The sequence below is a fragment of the Eumetopias jubatus genome, unplaced genomic scaffold, assembly GCF_037043125.1.
Source record: "Eumetopias jubatus isolate StellerSeaLion01/CBP00866 unplaced genomic scaffold, mEumJub1_p1.0 scaffold_1, whole genome shotgun sequence".
Classification (NCBI taxonomy): Eukaryota; Metazoa; Chordata; class Mammalia; order Carnivora; family Otariidae; genus Eumetopias; species Eumetopias jubatus.
Genome location: NW_028274807.1, coordinates 92,833,537 through 92,851,693, shown reverse-complemented (window position 1 = coordinate 92,851,693; position 18,157 = coordinate 92,833,537). Strand labels below are relative to the sequence as shown.

Sequence of the window (18,157 nt, the reverse complement as noted above, 5' to 3'; positions counted from 1 at the left end):
TTAATACAGATTTTCCTTTTCCTTTTACCTAGAGATACATAAATATATAATATATAACATACAAAAATATGTTTTCACTCCTATCCAATTTTTTCTAACTCTAACAGGTCCTTACATCTGATTCTAAATTGAGTTCTCTTCAGACACAGCTCTGATTAAATCTCACGGGCTTCAGAGACATCGAAGGATCTTTAATGCTAATAGAATAAAATCCAGTCTCTGAGGTCTGGCCTCCTCTATCTCACAGCAGAGATTCAGGCTTCCATTCTAATCCTATCTCCCCTCATGCCTCATCTGGAACTCCCCTTCGAGGAAGGACAAGGCCCCTCAGCCCACTTGTCCCTGGACATAGATACCTGGCTGGTTCCCCTGAGCATCAGCTCCTGCTCATCTTTTCCTGTTCAAATCCCTTCAACCTTTCCATGCCCCACTAAAGGGCCTCCTCTTCCAACAAAACTCCTGATGTGGTCTGAATGTTTGAGCCTCCCCTAAAACCCAAATGTTGACATTCTAACCCCCAAGGTGACGGTATTAGGAAATGGGCCTTTGGGAAGTGATTAGATTATGGGAGTGAGCCTCATTAATTTTTTTAGGGGCCTTATTTTTTAAAGGGGCCCAGACAGCTTCCTTGTCCCTTTCACCGTGTGAAGATGCTCTAAGTCTGTGACCCAGAAAAGGGCCCTTACCCAACCATGCTGGCATCCTGACCTCAGAGTAATAAATTTCTGTTGTTTATAAGCTGCCCAGCCTGTAATACTTTGTTACAGCAGCGTAAACAGACTAAGACACGCATCCCATAAGCAGTTTGGCCCCCAGTAAATCATTCTCTTCTTCCTCTAAATTCCTACCATGTACTAGCCTTTCTTCTCTCCATTGCACATATGTATAGTTCAGTATTGTGATGTAACTTCCTTCAGAGACAATTCTTCTCTCTCCAGCGATACCATATGCAACTTGAGAGAACATATATGATTTAGGGTATAGGTTTGTAGGCAGGCAAATCTAAAGTCAAACCCCAGCTCTGCAATTTTCTAGCTGTATAACCTCGAGCAAGCTATTGAACCTCTCTGAATAGTATTTTCCTCTCCCGTAAAATAGGATAATAATATTAGTTCCCACCTCTGATTTGAGGGATGGTTCATGCCAGGCACATATAAGTGCTTAATAATGTCAGCTATAATTATTACCAATACCCATTTTTCACACACTTTTCTACCCCCCACAGCACCAACTAGCTAATCTATTTATCTATCTACCTATCCATCCTTTTATCTTTCCATTTATCTGTGTAAGACACTCAATGAATCTTTGCCCATTGCCTAATTTAGCTGCACCAATCTTTCTCACTTTTCCATTTCTCCAAGAAGCACAAAGCTGTTCCTAACTTATTAATCTGGCATTGAAACTCAAGAAGATTCTCCAGATAGGATCTCACACAGAGCATGCTGATTTCCAGGAGGCTGAAATGGGAGTGAAAAGTGATCATTTCCTTAGTACAGATATGCTGGTTTGAAGAACAGCTGAATAATTCATTAGGTCCTTTAAAGTGCATTGATCAGATTCTACTCTTTGAGAAGCATTTTACCTTGAAGTAAACTATTTTTCATTCTCCTTTGAAATGAGAGATAGATAACAGACTGCCTCTGTTTAACGAAACTATAATAAAGGTCTAAATGATAACAATCCCTTAGACTTGCAGAGTGCATCACAGTTGATAAAGCACACTCATATCTATCACCCTATTCCATCCTTCCAGCATCCCCATCAGACAACCAGAGAGCTTCTCTCAGTGTGATAAATGGGAATGCTCAGGAATGTTCAAGACCTTTCCCACATGCCAGTTTGTTGGTTCAAATCTTCCAGCTCCTAATTCAGTGTTCCTTTTACAGCACTACAGGATTTAAAACTATTTGCACATCTTTGTAAAGAGATACCCAGCTGGAAAGAATGGAACCCACTGCTAATTTGTATTTTGGTTAAAGTACTTGTGTTATCACCTTGGAGATTATGAATGCAAAGCAAAAATGTCAAATGGTATTTAATGCAGTTCTATACAACATGAGACTCAGTGGGAGACCTCAGTGGAGAGTCTATTTTAATGCTAGCCATTTTCAGGGTCTTTTGTTCTTGTTCTCCTGGCAGTAACACAGGAGTATACAGCTCCAGCCTCCAGGGATTTCCTGTTACGATACTCAGGGTGGACCACAACTGGATACTTTTCCTAGGTCTAGTGTTCTACCAGTCCCCCTCACCCACAGCCTTCCAGCTCCCAACCAGCTACCTGGCTCCCCCTCAGACATAGAGTGTGTTCTATCTGAACACCTGGGCCATTCAGGGGCTATTCCCATCTGCAGCCTGCTCCCTTACCTCATTCACACCTTTGCACAATTACCTCAGAGAGGCTTTCAGCCCATTTTACCTCATTCCCATTCCCCTCCCCACACACACACACCCAGTCACACTTCCCTACTGTTCCATCATGGTACTTATCACTACCTGACATTTTACAAACTTTTTATCTCTCTGTTTATGACCGGCCTCCCCACTAGAATGTAAGCCCCATGAGGGCAGGGCTTTGACTAGTTCACATCTATACCACCAGTACTTTGAATAGTCCCTGACAAATAAGAAGCTCCCAATAAATACTTGTGGAATAAGGCAATACAGCCTACACATTTCCCTGTTTAGAATCTCTACTTCTTCCAATATGAAAAGATTCTTATAGATGAAACTAAAAGAACAAAAACAAATCTTGCAACTAGGAAAAATGCAAAGAAAATTAGTGCCATGGTAGGGACTCAGAACATGTGGGCAGAAACCCTGGGACCACAGCAACCATGACTGCAACTAGGTGACATCACTAGAGCTGATACCAGGCAGTTGGTAAGAACAGATTAATGACCAACACTCCTCTCCCATCCCAACCAACTGGCATCTCATGGCCTAAGGTAATTCCATCAAATGCCTCAGGCTATTCCTTTTGGAAAGGGGTCCAAGTTATTTCTTGAATTGTGCACATATGGCAGCAAATTGGCACTCATCATGTGGGAGTAGCCCAACATAACATTACACCCTTCAATCTCATGGGATAACAACTACTCAACATCAGTCATGAAGTATTCTTGCTAAAAATATTTAACCTGAATGTAATAAAGAGAAAATCATCACGTGTCCAGAATGTGGGATATTATACAGGGCAACTGGCCAGGACTCCAAAAAAGTTAATGTCAGGAAGGAAAAAAAAAAAAAAGACAGGAAGACTCTCCTAGATGAAAGAAGAAAGAAAGAAAAAGAAGAAAGAAAGAAAGAAAGAAAGAAAGAAAGAAAGAAAGAAAGAAAGAAAGAAAGGAAGGAAGAAAGAAAGAAAGGAAGAAAGAAGAAAGAAAGAAAGAAAGAAAGAAAGAAAGAAAGAAAGAAAGAAAGAAAGAAAGAAAGAAAGAAAGAAAGAAAGAAAGAAAGAAAGAAAGGAAGGAAGGAAGGAAGAAAGGGTTGGATCCCGGGGTTGGGAATACAGCTATAAAATTAAGAAACCAGAAAAATTGAATATGGACTGCATAACTTACAAAGGTTCCATCAGCTATACCCATTGACTCTGTTATTGAAAGCCAAGATCCAATTTGTCACTAGTCACCTCTACAAGTAATCATTCTGCATTTTCCACATACATCATGTCCTCTGGTTGCATACATCTGGTCACAATAAAATCTATATCCTGAGTTCAATAGGGCTTAGCCTCCATGGAGCATCTTTAATGTTAATTGGAGGAGACAGAGTTTGTAAATCCTTATTTACAAGATGATTAGGAAAATTGTATTTCCTAAGCCTGCCTTTTGCATTTCTACTATTCTTTCCATATATTTCTCCACCCGCTCCCTCTCCCTTTGCAGCAGGGGCAGGGTGCCTATTAACATTTATTAAAGTTCTTATAAAATACTACTTCAGCCACTAAATTGTAAATTCCTTGAGAGTAGAAATGATACCTGGTTATTCTTTGCATTCCTCATGGCAAACACAATGTCTCACATAGAGTACATAGCTCATAAGTGGCTGTTGAATTCTAAAAATCACTATACTTTAAGTTAGAACATGTAATGACTATTTATTGGCTTGAATTTTTAAATGACCCTGACTCTGTACTATAAAATGTACTGAGGAACTAATACATTTCTCAGAGTTTGCAACTTTCATTCAATTACCAAGCCTCTTAAACATCTCATGAAATGTTTAACAATAAAGCTACTCTTCACATCTCAAGAAATATTTCTGAAGAAATTGGAAAATCAAGACATTCTTTCCATGTATAAAAAAATTCAGTAAGTGATTCAATAAGTCAGTATTTCAAAATGAGATGGCATGAAGAGCATTTGGTAATATATGTCTTATATCTATCTGTTAGAAAAAGGCCTGTTTCACCAAATAACCCTTGCATTATGATTTACCCACCTTTCTGCATCCCCATCAACTGCATCTTCCCTCACTCTCTTCAATGAGAAATTTTATACTTGCTTATTTCTTTAGTACTTATTGAATTGATGACGGTAATGTGAAAGTTATTATAACATTTAAATATCATTTAACTTTCTGCTTTTCAGCTCACACCTTGCTTTTTTAATTTCCATTTCCATTTGTGAATCTTGACATTTGTAAATGTCCTGCATCATCAGGCTCTGAGACATTCACGTTCTACTTTGCTGAAAACAGACTGCTCGTTGCACTTCAACAATTACATTTCTTTTACACTTGCTGACACTCTTTCATGACGATCTCCAAGACTAATACCTCCACTGGGGCCTCAGGTACCCCCTTCCGATAGTCAAAATGTTTTTCAAGACAAGCTTTCTCTCAGGCCACATAGCGTATCCCGAAGAATTACCATGACCTAGTTCTAGAATGTCACTCCAGATAGATTTCAGCCAGCGGCAAACAATATACGAAGCATCTTTACTTTAGCCCCATTTCTAAGAACTGCTCCCTCTTTGAGAGGTTAACCAAAGGAAGTCACCCCCTCGGAGAAAAAGAGATCATGTGTTTGGTCCCTATCCAGCCACTACCTGGCTACACAATCCGAGACATGTGTCTCTGAGTTTTATTTAGTTTCCCCGTCTTTAAAATAAAGCAGTTATACTAGGTCACCCCTCACTTGCCTTCTACCTCTAAGATTCTGTAATTCCATTGAGTGTTCCTATGTGGGACAGAGGACAAACACGATTATCAAATTTTTTTTAAAAAGCATAAACCTTTGGATAGCGCTTCTGTATTTTGCTACCTCAAAGTATTGGGGGCACACTGGCAACTTCCACAAGGTTCTATTAAACCTTAGAGATTAAAACATGACCAAACCAATGCCACAGCAATTGCACTCTTAGGTTTATACCCAAGAGAAATCAAAACATGTGTCCACACAATACCTGCACACAAATGTTCACAGCAGCATTATTCACACTAGCCAAAAAATGAAAATAACAAAAATGTCCATCAACTAATGAATGGGGAAAAAAAAAAGGTGGTACATCCATACAATGGTATATTATTCAAAAAGGACTGGAATACTACTACCTGCCACAACATGAATGACTCTTGCAACTATTATACTAAGTGAGGGAAGCTAGTCACAAAGCTACTCACACATGTTATGTAAACCTATTTATATGAAATGTCCATTATAGGCAAATCTATAAATACAGAAAGTAAATTAATGGTTGCCTAAGGCTGGAGTGGGGAGAGAGTTGGAGGGAAATGGGAAATAACTGCTAATAAGTAAAAGGTTTCTTTTTGGAGTGATGAGATTGTTCTAAACATGATTGTGATGATGGTTGCACAACTCTGTGAATACACGAAAACCCACTGAATTACACATTTCAAATGGATGAATTATACGGTATGTGAATTACATCTCGACAAAACTGTTGTTAAAAATTAACGCCCCAGATTTCTGCCTAAGGATAAAAGAATAAAAAAAAAAAAAACTTTCAAAGGAAGCCCTGGGTTCAAATCCCAGTGCCCCCACTCAATAGCTGTGTCATCTTGAGTCAGTCTCTTAAGCCCCATTTCCCTAGTCTGTGAAGTGGGGAAAGCCCTGCAATCTCCCCTCCCCCCGCTGGTGAGGATTAAATGAGGTAACATACAATGTCCAAGATATACTAAGCATTTAATAAATGATGGCTGTTGTTGGTGTTATTATGATCTCATCAATGGAAAATCTGGCTAGCTATTTTTTTAAATGAATTGACTTCAAAGCTCAGGCACTGGATTTAACTGCAAGTTTATAGCAGCTAGTGCCTAAGCAGAAACACTCAAGTTTTTTCATTTTCTGACAAAAGAAGTCAGTGCCACTAACCCATAAGCTGGCTATCCTATCAGTGTAGGTTTTTTTTTTAAGATTTTATTTATTTATTTGACAGAGAGAGCACATGCAGGGGGAGTGGCAGGCAGAGGGAGAGAGAGAAGCAGACTCCCCGCTGAGCAGGGAGCCTGATGAGGGGCTCAATCCCAGGACCCTGGGATCATGACCTGAGCCAAAGGCAGAAACTTAACGACTGAGCCACCCAGGCGCCCCCATCAGTGTGTTTTGACTCAAGAAGAGGCAGGTCAGTAAAATCAAAATGGCTTTTAGCATAGATAGTTCCAAAGGAGAATGACAACAAACTTCCAGGTAGTCAAAATACTTCAATGACTTCTGCCCAAGACTGGTCCTCAGTGATTACCTTATTCATGCCTGATTTGTGAAGAGTTCTATTTCAACGATGACATAGTAAGTGTTGGTGAAACAGGTCTGGTGCTGGCCTTTGGTGGGGGGGGAGGTGCAGAAGAAACAGACCTGGTCCCTGCCTTTGGGGGAGTTTGTATTCTAGCATTTAGTCCTAAACTCATGTTAAAATTTACTTTCACCTTAATTTTGCCACTATATGAAAAATAATAAATCTGCTCAGTACATGAAGGCAGGTAGTCAAAAGGAATAGCAACACTCAAGGTGGTGCTCAGGTCTCTGGGCATTTCTGAGGCTCAGTTCCCCTCAGAGCCTGGAGCACAGAACTCTGCACCCCGAGCTGAGAGGTGAGAGTTCTGTTCCTAGCTCCACCACTGGGCGCCATGAGTCTAAACCACTTCACCCATTGGTGTTTCTGTTTCCATCATTAAAATAGGCAGGGCCGAGCCTAGACATCTAATTAAATTTCTCCATCACTTAGGACCAAAAAATGCTTACACTAGTTGCACATAAATTTTTCCCAGCTTTAGTGATATAACTGACATAGAACCTTGTGTAAGTTTAAGGTGTACAACATGACAATTTGATATATGTAAAATTGAGAAATGATGACAATAAAGTTATTTAATGTATCCATCTCTAGCTGCATATAGAGTGCCAATGACAGTGACAGTTCTCAGTATAAATTAATAAATTGGTACAATGTTCCATACAAGATGTAGAACACTCCCCTGTACCCACCCGTGCATGCGCGCGCACGCGCACACACACACACACACACACACACACACACACACACACACAACCCAGAAAACATAAAGTGAGGTCCCTGGCAGAAATGACCCATTACAGTAAATTCACCCCTGTGAGAGGCGTCCGCTAGGGAGACAGCCTACCAAACTATCCTCTAGAAAACACACATTTCTTTCCATGGCCCTTGTATGGTACTGCACGTAAAGTAATACTATAGTTCAACTTTGATGCATATTCTTCCTCTGAGGTCATACTATTATCGGCCTTTTGGGTATCCATGATTGTACGCCACCAATACACACACACCTTTATACATATGCATTCAAATTCACACACTGCTTCTAATTGGGCCATTTACTTCTGTGAATTAGTATATCAGACTGGAAAGATGAAGATAATATTTATATGGTTTTTAAAAACTAGCTAAATGGTGTCTGCTTTAACTCAATACTTTATTTTTTAAACTTTTTACTCTCTCAAAATACCTTCTTTTGTTTTACTACTTTTTTAAGAACTGCTATCAGAAAATGGGAAAATAAACTTACTTTTGGCAATTACACAGTCATCAAACATCTAACATGGGGTTGGGCAAAATGGGGGAAGGGGAGTGGGAGATACGGGCTTCCAGTTATAGAGTGAATAAGTCATGGGAATGAAAGGCACAGCACAAAGAATATAGTCAGTGACATTATATAAGTATTGTATGGTGACAGAGAGTAGCTACACTTGTGGTGAGCACAGCATAAGGTATAAACTTGTGGAATCATTATGTTGTACACCTGAAACTAATATATTATTGTGTGTCAACTCTACCCAAAAAAAAAAAATCTAACATGTACAAAAGTTGTACTATGCACTCAGATACAAAGATGAAGAATATGGGACTCTAGTTAGCCTTAATTCTTAAAGAGCTCATTGTCCAGTGAAACTGTAGTAAAAAAATTTTTTTTAATTTTTTTCATTTAAAAAAAATTTTTTTCAGCAGGGCCTACGGGGGGAGCATGAGGGATGCCACGAATTCCTTTTGGAGGCATCTTTGAGCTTGCCAAGTAGACACCATGAGCAAAGCTCACTCTCCCGAGTTGAAAAAATTTATGGACAAGAAACTGTCATTGAAATTCAATGGTGGCTGACATGTCCAAGGAATATTGTGGGGGGTTTGATCCATTTATGAATCTTGTGATAGATGAATGTGTGGAGATGGCAACTAGTGGGCAACAGAACAATGTTGGAATGGTGGTAATACGAGGAAAGAGTATCATCATGTTAGAAGCCTTGGAGCGAGTATAAACAATGGGTGTGTTCATCAGAAGAAATCAACTGCTTCCACATGTCCCCTCCATAGTACCTGTTTTACTACAATATAAAAATCAGGTCGTGTGCATTTTCATATTGAACTTTTTTGTTAAATAAACTTTTATAATAGTCAAAAAAATTTTTTTCAGCTTTATTGAAATATAATTGACATATAACATTGTGTAAGTTTAAGGTATAAGAAGTGTCGATTTGATACACTTACATATTGCAAATGATTACCACTGTCGTTTCTTTTTTGAGGTGAGAACATTCAAGATCTACTCTCTTAACAATTTTCAAGTATATAATACATTATCGCTAACAATAATGCTGTGCATCAGATCCCAGAACTTATACATTTTCTAACTGGAAGTCTATACCCTTTGACCAACATCTCATTTCCCCCTGCCTCTGAAAAAAATTTTTTTAAACAACCAAATTAATTCTCTTCATTGGTATAAAAGAGTGAATTCTCATTAGTGTTCTAATACCTCTTAGGTGGGTTGACTGAGCAGTTGAAATCTTTGGAAGCTTAGAATCTTCCTATGCACAAATGAGAAGGCAAACCAAGAAGTCTATCACACTCCTTCTCCAATGAAGATATGTGCTTTTGATTGCCATTTTAAGCCAGGTTGAACTTTCCCTCAGTTTTTATAAGGTTCTAGGGCTAAAGCCGAAGATATTTTAGCCAATGTGCAAATCAGTCAATGTGTAGCACTGTGTCAATATGTGAATAGTTACGTATTACATCACTATATAAACCTTACACAAGCTACTAAATAGAGGAAATGACTACAATCACCCAGACCATTTAAAACCAAATTCTTCACATTAAAAAATCTCTGAATTCATATATATCAGTGTATTGTGTTTATATGCACTCCCATTCAATTTACACATGATTAATTTGTGTACTTCAGAAAAAAGCAATGAAATCAATACCTGCTTTTAATATTCATATACTAATTTCAAAAACCACAATTTAAGCAACCTGCCAAATATTAAAACATGGGTATGTAAACTAATAATTCTTCTCAGATATCTGTTAGCAATGTTATAAATAGTAACACTAATTCACACTAATATAAATGCCAACTTTTTAGCACCTCTTGGCTAAATAGAGAAGTATGAATAATTTGACTATCTACAAATTCTAATTTTAAGAAATTATATTTATCGCTCATGCTATATTTATTACCCATACCTACATAGTATTATCCTAAATTCCATGCAGAAGACAACCCATTGGTAATTTTTTTCATATTAAAAAAAAGGTTTAATGTGAACAATATGGGTTCTACTTAATCAAAAAAAAGGAAGAAATAACAGCAACATGAATGTAAAAATGCACATTTTTTTTCAACATCAAAGTCATCTTGGAATACACACAAAACTATTTTAAGCAGGAATGAGTTTTATTCGGTCTACCTTGCTTCAAATCTCTGCCCATTTTGACTGGAGCTCATCCTCTCTAGACCCTTTAAACTTTTAACCCTTCTCAGCACACCCTGCCACTGTTAACCCTGCCCTGCTTTCCTTATAAGGCCACAGATTCCTCAACTCCAGCCACAGGTACCAATGACTGAGGAGGGGCAGAGGTTAAGGTCACTGAATTTGGGGAGGGCAATGAACAGCAAGAGCCAGGTGTTGAATGGCCATCTACCTGGACAAATAATTAAGTCAAGAATAATGAAGACAGGTGCAGCCACTATGGAAAACAGTATGGAGGTTCCTCAAAAAAGTTAAAAAGAGAACTTTCAAATGATCCAGCAATTCCACTTCTGGGTATTTATCCAAAAAGAATGAAAGAAAACACTAACTTAAAAAGATTTTGCACCCCCATGTTCACAGATGACATACTTACAGTAGTTAAGATATAGAAACAGCCTAAATGGGTACATGAATCAAGAAAATGTGATATTGAGAAAAATCCTCCCTGATTTCTAGCATTAAACCATCTGCTTTTGATCCCCTTTTCTGATTCAAGTATAGTAGAGTACCTCCATAATCTAAGAGAATGGGCTAGTTTATTAAGCTTGTGAAAGTTCATAAACCTTCCCATTACTCAGCTTCCTTTGCTGTAAAATGGAATGGAATGTCCACTGTTCAAAGCAGTTGTAAGATTTAAATACAATAACAGATTAGGGTAGCTGCCACAGAGTTGGGTGCTTAACATATAGTAGCGACTATTGTTACCCTCTAAGGCCTGTCTCCCTCAGCAACCAAGCACACTTTCTCTCACATTAATTAAAGATTCCATTTAGAGCCCACTTCCGAGAGGCATTCTAGCCACTGGGAATGTAGCCATGAACAAAACCAAGGGAAAATCCTTGCCCTCATGGAGTTCACAGCCTAGCAGGGGGAGACAGAAAAGCAATAAATAAAACAGAGAAGTAAATTATATAGTGTTAGAAGATGCCAAGCCCTATGGAGTCGCAATTTATGAAAGTGTGTTCTGGGAGGCCTCACTTAAAGATGACATGCGTGTAAGCAAAGACCTGAAAGAAGCGAGCAGCCAAGCAGATGTCTGGAGCAGAGAGGTCCTCGGAGGACCGGGGCAGGAGCATTCTGGACCATCTGAGGAATAGCAAAAAGGCTGGTGTGGCTGAAGCCTACCTACCTGAAGGACGGTAGATGAAGGCAGAACAATGAGGGGAAGGGGGCAGGAGGGTAGCAGATCCGGCCTGACAGGGCCTTGAAGGCCATTGTAAGGAATTCAGCATTTACTTCGAGTGAGTAGAAGAGTAGGAGCCCCTGTTGAAATCTGTACGGTGGCATGATCCAACTTAACCTTTGTTAGGATCACTCTGAACACTGTTGAGGACAGGTTCAAGGTCAAGGAAGGAAGAGGAAGACCAGTTAGGAGACTATTTCAGTAATTCAGGACAAAGACAATAGTGGCTGGCTGATGTCAGTAAAGGTGAGAAGTCGTTGGATCCTGGATCTATTTTTGAAGGGAATATAATACCCAAAGGATTTTCTGATGGATCCAATGTGTGGTGCAGAAAAAAGGAGGGGCCACTGATGACTCCCAAGGATTTTGTCCCCAGCAACTGAAGAGGACCAAGGGGTCCTTTAGTGGGTAATGCCTTTATCTCTCCCGGACCATTGCTTCCTGCCCACTAACAGCCCAAAGGTCTTCCTTGCTTTAAGAATAGAAGAGAAAGCATGTTAACTTTCTGCTGTCCTAATCTCTCCTAATGCCTGACACTAAATTTCCTTGCAAAATTGCACTGTAACCACTGCCTTCACCTCCCCCTGCCTCTACAACAGACACTTCCCCTTCCCTTCCAGAGAACACTCCTGCAGGGCCGGGAGGACATTCCAATCATCCAGCCCAGCCTCCGGAATTCTGTACTACAACGTACCCTTCTTGCTACACTGTAGCATTTGGCACAGCCTCAATACCTCCTTGCTCAAATTCTGGCCTTGGTGGGAAGATCCGGTGTCCTGACTTACTGTAATGACTGTGACCATTCCTTCCACAGTCTCCTTTCTCCTTTACTCTCGCCTTCATTTCTGCTCTCAAGTATCACACTCTAAATTCCTCTCTGTCCCTCTGTGCACTACCAGGACCTTCTACTCACAGCCATTCTGACTGTTCCCTACATGGGGTCCCTAGCCACCAGCTCAGCATCTAGAACATCACTGATTGCACAAATGAACAAATCAACCCGTCCATCAGTCATCACGTCTCTATTTAGTTTTCACCTGTCTCCCAAGCTCCTGCTCTGTTATTACAGCCACAAGCTGCACATTATTGTTCAGTTCTCAGAGTCTAAATGAAACACTCCATCTTAACTCTCCTTCCACATAGCAAGCTGCTTCATTCTGACTACCGTATTTATTTTAAGGATGTAACGATCCCTGTATAAAAACTTTTATTTCCTCAAGACTAAGATTTCTGCAAGAGCCTCCCTTCGGCCCTCTTCAATTCTTTTTACAATGCTACCAGCTCAATTTTCTAAAACACTAGTTTGATCATGTCATCCATCTAATCAATAATGTTTATTGGCTCCACATTGCCTTCAGAAGTTGAGAGACAGAGGGAGACAGAGAGAGAGAGACAAAAGGAAAGAAAAAGAGGAAGGAAAGAGAGAGTGCAAGAGAATATTATCTAGGCTTTATTTTGACTATTTTTTTTCTTTTCTTTTAAATAAACTTTCTTCTTTTTGGCCCCACCTCGCACACCAGTTTTATTCCAAGCTGTTCCTCGGGGCTGCTTTTTAGATACATTTTCTCCTCCTAAATTCTGACATACTCCATCTAGCCCCTTGACTAGCCAAAGGATAATACAAGCCCTTCGCTATATATTAAGAGACTTTTAAAAGTCTAGTCTGTATCAACCTGTCCAATCTTACTCCCCACAAATGCCCGCCAAAAACCCATTTTCTCCCTTCAGATGGTCTCTCCACCCCTCCAACAAGCCTTATACACCACTGTTCTCACAGTTCCCTGCCTGGTTGTTTTCTCCTCCAGCTTCTCTTTGTATCTTGTACTACGTGTTCATCAATGCCACGCTCAAATCCTGAACTGCCCCAGAAGCCGTATACACCCAACCCGACCAAGAGTGGCTTGCAGCATTCCAGTCCTAGAATGTACTGTACTTGCCACTCCTATGCCGCTGATAACACTGGTTCTCAACGTGGGACCCTGGAACCAACAACAGTATCACTTCGTTGAAATACAAATGCTTACGTGTGCCACCGCTCATGGCCCCCCAGCCCTACTGAATTAGAATCTCTAGAAGCTGAGTAGAGCAATCTGTGACTTAACAAACTCTCCAGGAAAGGCTAATGCACACTGAAGTTTGAGAACCATTGACGTTTTATAATAAAATTTATCATAAAATTTATCTTGCCAACCAAACAATATGCAAAATGCCAAGAGCAGTATCTAATGCATAGCGGTCCATCCAGAAACTTGAGTTTTGTGACACTGTTCTCAGTAATGGCATCGCATTAAATATCAAGTGAATTTTGCCCCCAGCCCCTAATTTTGAGGGAAAAAAATCATGAGAAACAACGAAAGTACTCTAATTTTTAATATGAACCAGGAAAAAAATTAATATCGTTTTAACCAAAAGTTTAAGCTTTTTAATATTAGCACAAAATTAAATGCTTTTATCTAATGCTAAATAATTTAATATGCAGTAAATAAAGAGACTCTTTTATTTCCTTTATAGTTCAGCTTTGGAAAAATAGTTCTGAAGTTTTGAGGTCTTACCTTAATCATGAATACAGGAGAAGGCACCTAAATAAAAATCCCTGCAACAAGATGAGACCTTAGTTTTAAACAATTTGTATGTTACAGAAGATGACAAGTCAAACCAAGTCAAGTTAGACATTCAGGTTTAATATTCTGCTTTCAGGAAATTCAGTAATAATGAGACACACTTAGGTCCAGCCTACTTGTTTCCACTCTGTAGACCGAAACCACATTTAAGAAAGAATTCATTAAAAGGCCCAAAATGAAACATTTTTTGTCCTGGATATAAAGGAAATAATTATTAACACTAAAAATGCCATGGGATAGTATAATATGTTCCATTTATTCCCTATATTGATGAACGTTTTTCATGTTTAATGTGAAAAGGATACAGTGGTAGCTATGCCAGGTCCTAGCATATTTTTGTATACTGAGCCTCTTTGGAGTTTTATTGCCAAAATGTCCAGGGTTCCATACCAGTACGTTCCTTTTAATATAATTATTTTTAAAAACAGAAAGACTGGAAAAGACTATGCCAAAACAGTAAAAGGAGTTACCTCTGGTACCACATAATTTTTTTACTTCTTGGTTTTTTTTTTTAAGATTTTATTTATTTATTTGACAGAGAGACACAGTGAGAGAGGGAACACAAGCATGGGGAGTGGGAGAGGGGGAAGCAGGCTTCCCGCTGAGGAGGGAGCCTGATGTGGGGCTCGATCCCAGGACCCCGGGATCATGACCTGAGCCGAAGGCAGATGCTTAACGACTGAGCCACCCAGGCGCCGCCTTCTTGTTTCGTAATAATCAATTTTTTTTTCAATGAGCATATATTAACTTTCAAAATCTGGAAGAAAAAAGTTTTAAGGACACATTTTTGTTTTATGTAAGAAATAGTACAATAGTTCATTTCTTCATTTAGGAGAAGTGTGTGTGTGTGTGTGTGTGTGTGTGTGTGTGTGTGTGTGTTTCACATCTCATTTAACACAAAAACTCTATGAGGTAAAATCATTATTCACATTTTGCGGATAAGAAAACTGAGTCACAGAGAAATCAAATACATTGTACATAGGACTCAAACGTGCAAAATGACGTTAAAGCTTACTAGAGTCACCCATCGGGAAGCTGCCATCCAGGCTGAAACTTCCACCTTGCCTTTTGGCAAATCCCAAGACTGGTTCATTCCTTCCTTTTGAGAATGTAGAAACAGAAACAGAACAGCAAAAACAACAGATCTGTAACATTGGGTCATTATCCCATTTCTCTTATTCTACACTATGTCCTGATAACTCAAAAGGAAACCTACAAAACATTACACATAGAAATTTGAGAATGCACCTTCATGGTGTCCTCAAAAGGGGGAAACTTCAAGAGGAGATGGCTTCCTTAAGACTGAAACAAATAGCAAAAAGGGAAGAAAAGACTGAGGGAGGGACAGAAATGAGAACACACACACACACACACACACACACACACACACACAGAAGCCCAAAATCTCACTGCAAAAGCAGAGGCAGTAAAGAACAAGAACTGGTACTGTGGAAAACAATATCTCTACTGTGAAAGACAAACAGGAAACACTCTACCAGAAGCAATTTAAAGGACAGATATAAAAATAAAGACAGGAAAGGTGACATATAAGGACCATAGGGGACAGAGATCCAAATCAAGGACACAGATATTTCACAGGATGAAATTCAATAGGAAGGAATACAATTAATAAAAATAGTAAGGGTAAATAAACATATGTGGACTAAAACCAGCTTCCAGGAGCAAAAGTACACTGAGATCTAAGCAAAATAACTGAAAACAGATCCCACCTGCGCCTAAAAAAGTAATTTCTATTTTTTTCAAAACTCATATAACTAATCAGGCAGAAAATGAGGTTAACAACAAAGTAATATCAAACTAGCCCCAAACCTCTCTTTCACAATATTAAACACCACAAGCCAATGAACCATCCACAAAATTTGGTGAGGAAAGGGTGGTGATAAAGTAACTGTATTCCCCAATTATTGTTCACGAAAAAAGGCAAAAGAAAAATTTGAAGCTAGGCAAGAACTCATAAATTATGACAAATACATAATAGTCATAAAAAAGTAAAGTATATATTCCAGCTATTTGAAAGATAAATCAAAAATAGAGAACTCAAAAATATAGTAAGAGCAAAAAACAACGAATTTAGTATAACCAATTTAATGCTAAACACAAAAGGTATCCCTGAAAAACAATGATTATTTTTAACACCTTCAAATTTGAATTTAACATTTAATCTTTTATAAAATAAGTATATAATATTAAATTGAGATCAGATAACATAACATATATATATATCCAAGCTATAATGTCAGATTGAATTAAACACTGGAAAGAGCAGGAGAAGCATGGGATCAAGGTAGGGATATAAAGTTTCACTCTTTGTTACGCAACAGGGACATTAAAGGCTCCCATTTTACTATTAATTTGCATAATTTGAGAACTACAGGCTTAAATACATATTTAAATTGCATTTTTGAAAAAATTCTATATAGAAAAACAAAAGAAACACTAAGGAAGATGGGACTTTAAAAAAGAGAGACAATCAAACATATCATAAGTATAAGTAATCAATAAACTCTCCCTCTGAAAGAAAACCGTAAGACTGGGTCCAAAAATAAAATCTTATTCACAATATATACTTTTATGAAATCCTAAAACTAATCAAATCCTAAAACCTAAAATTAATACACTGTCAAATATGTCTCATTTAAAAACAAACAAAACAAAATCATACCATGTATATGCTTTCTTACAGCAAAAATACATCTAGACAAAGTCTAGAAATTAAAAGAAAATAAAAAATATCAAGCAAGCACAAAGAAACACTCTTAAAAAAACAAAAATAATTTCTTCATGATAAGCACTGAGTAATGTATAGAATTGTTGAATCACTATTTGGACAACTGAAACATACGTTAACTATACTGGAATTCAAATTAAAAATGTAATTAAAAATAATAATAATTTCTAAGAAAAGCCATTATTGGGACAGTGTGTTTCTATATTCATAAAAATTATAATCTACTATGAATTTGTAACCCTTAAAACTTTTGTATAACAAATAATACAATTAGACATATAACACACGTGAATGACAGAAACGCAAATCATACCAGGAGACTAGAAAGCTATTTTTGTCTGGTCATTCTTCCAGATGAAATTTAGAATCATTTTGTAAAATCCTAAAACAAATTCCTGCTTGATATTTTTATTGGAATCCCATGTTAACATACAAAGAATAGACACCTTTACACTACTAAGTTTTCCTACCTAGGAACACAGGATATCTTTGCATTTACTCAAGTCCTCAGTATATCCTTTGTTAAGATTTAAATTTTCCTTCAAATAAGTCCTACAGAGATCTTGTTAAGTTTTTTCCTAGATATTTTATAATTTTTGTTATCACTGTAAAGGTATCATTTTTCAAATACATTTTCTAATTGGTTATTTTGGTTCACTAATAAGAATGCTATTGGTTTGGGTATACTTATTTTATATCCAGCTATACTGCTAAATTATTATTGCTCTATTTTTTTTCAACTGATTCTCCTAAGTTTAAGTTATCATCTGTAAATAATGAAAACATCACTGTCATCCTAATACTGATAATTCTTGTTTCTTCAGTCTTGTCTTATCTCAGTGGCTAAAAGTTCCAGAATAGTATATATTATTATTGGTCCTTATCTTAACCCTGACATCTTTGTGTGACACCTGTTTAAAAGGAATATACCAGACAGTCCCTGACTTACGATGATTTGACTTACGATTTTTCTACTTTAAGATGGTGTAAAAGCAATATGCATTCAGTAGAAACCATACTTAGAATTTGCATTTTGATATCTTCCTGTGCTATCAATACACAATACAAAGCTCTCTCGTGATGCTGGGCAGGGGCAGCAAGCGGTAGCTCCCATACAATCATGAGGGTAAGCAACCAATATACTTACAAACTTTCCGTACCTATACAACCAGTCTGTTTTTCATTTTCAGTACAGTATTCAATCAATTACATGAGATATTCAATACTTTATTATAAAATGGGCTTTGCATTAGATGATTTTGTCCAACTATAGGCTAACATAAGTGTTCGGAGCATGGTTAAGGTAGGCTAGGCTAAACTATGATGTTCGGCAGTGTATTTTTGACATAGGCTATTTC

At 38.0% G+C, this 18,157-nt stretch overlaps 1 protein-coding gene and 1 pseudogene across 2 annotated transcripts in view; one reads left to right on the top strand and one right to left on the bottom strand.

The window, feature by feature from the left end:
* The window catches only part of TNIK (TRAF2 and NCK interacting kinase), a 382,067-nt gene that overhangs the window by 342,434 nt on the left and 21,476 nt on the right, over positions 1-18,157 (bottom strand). The window lies entirely within an intron of this gene.
* LOC114206908 (small nuclear ribonucleoprotein G pseudogene) lies at positions 8,518-8,875 on the top strand (annotated as a pseudogene).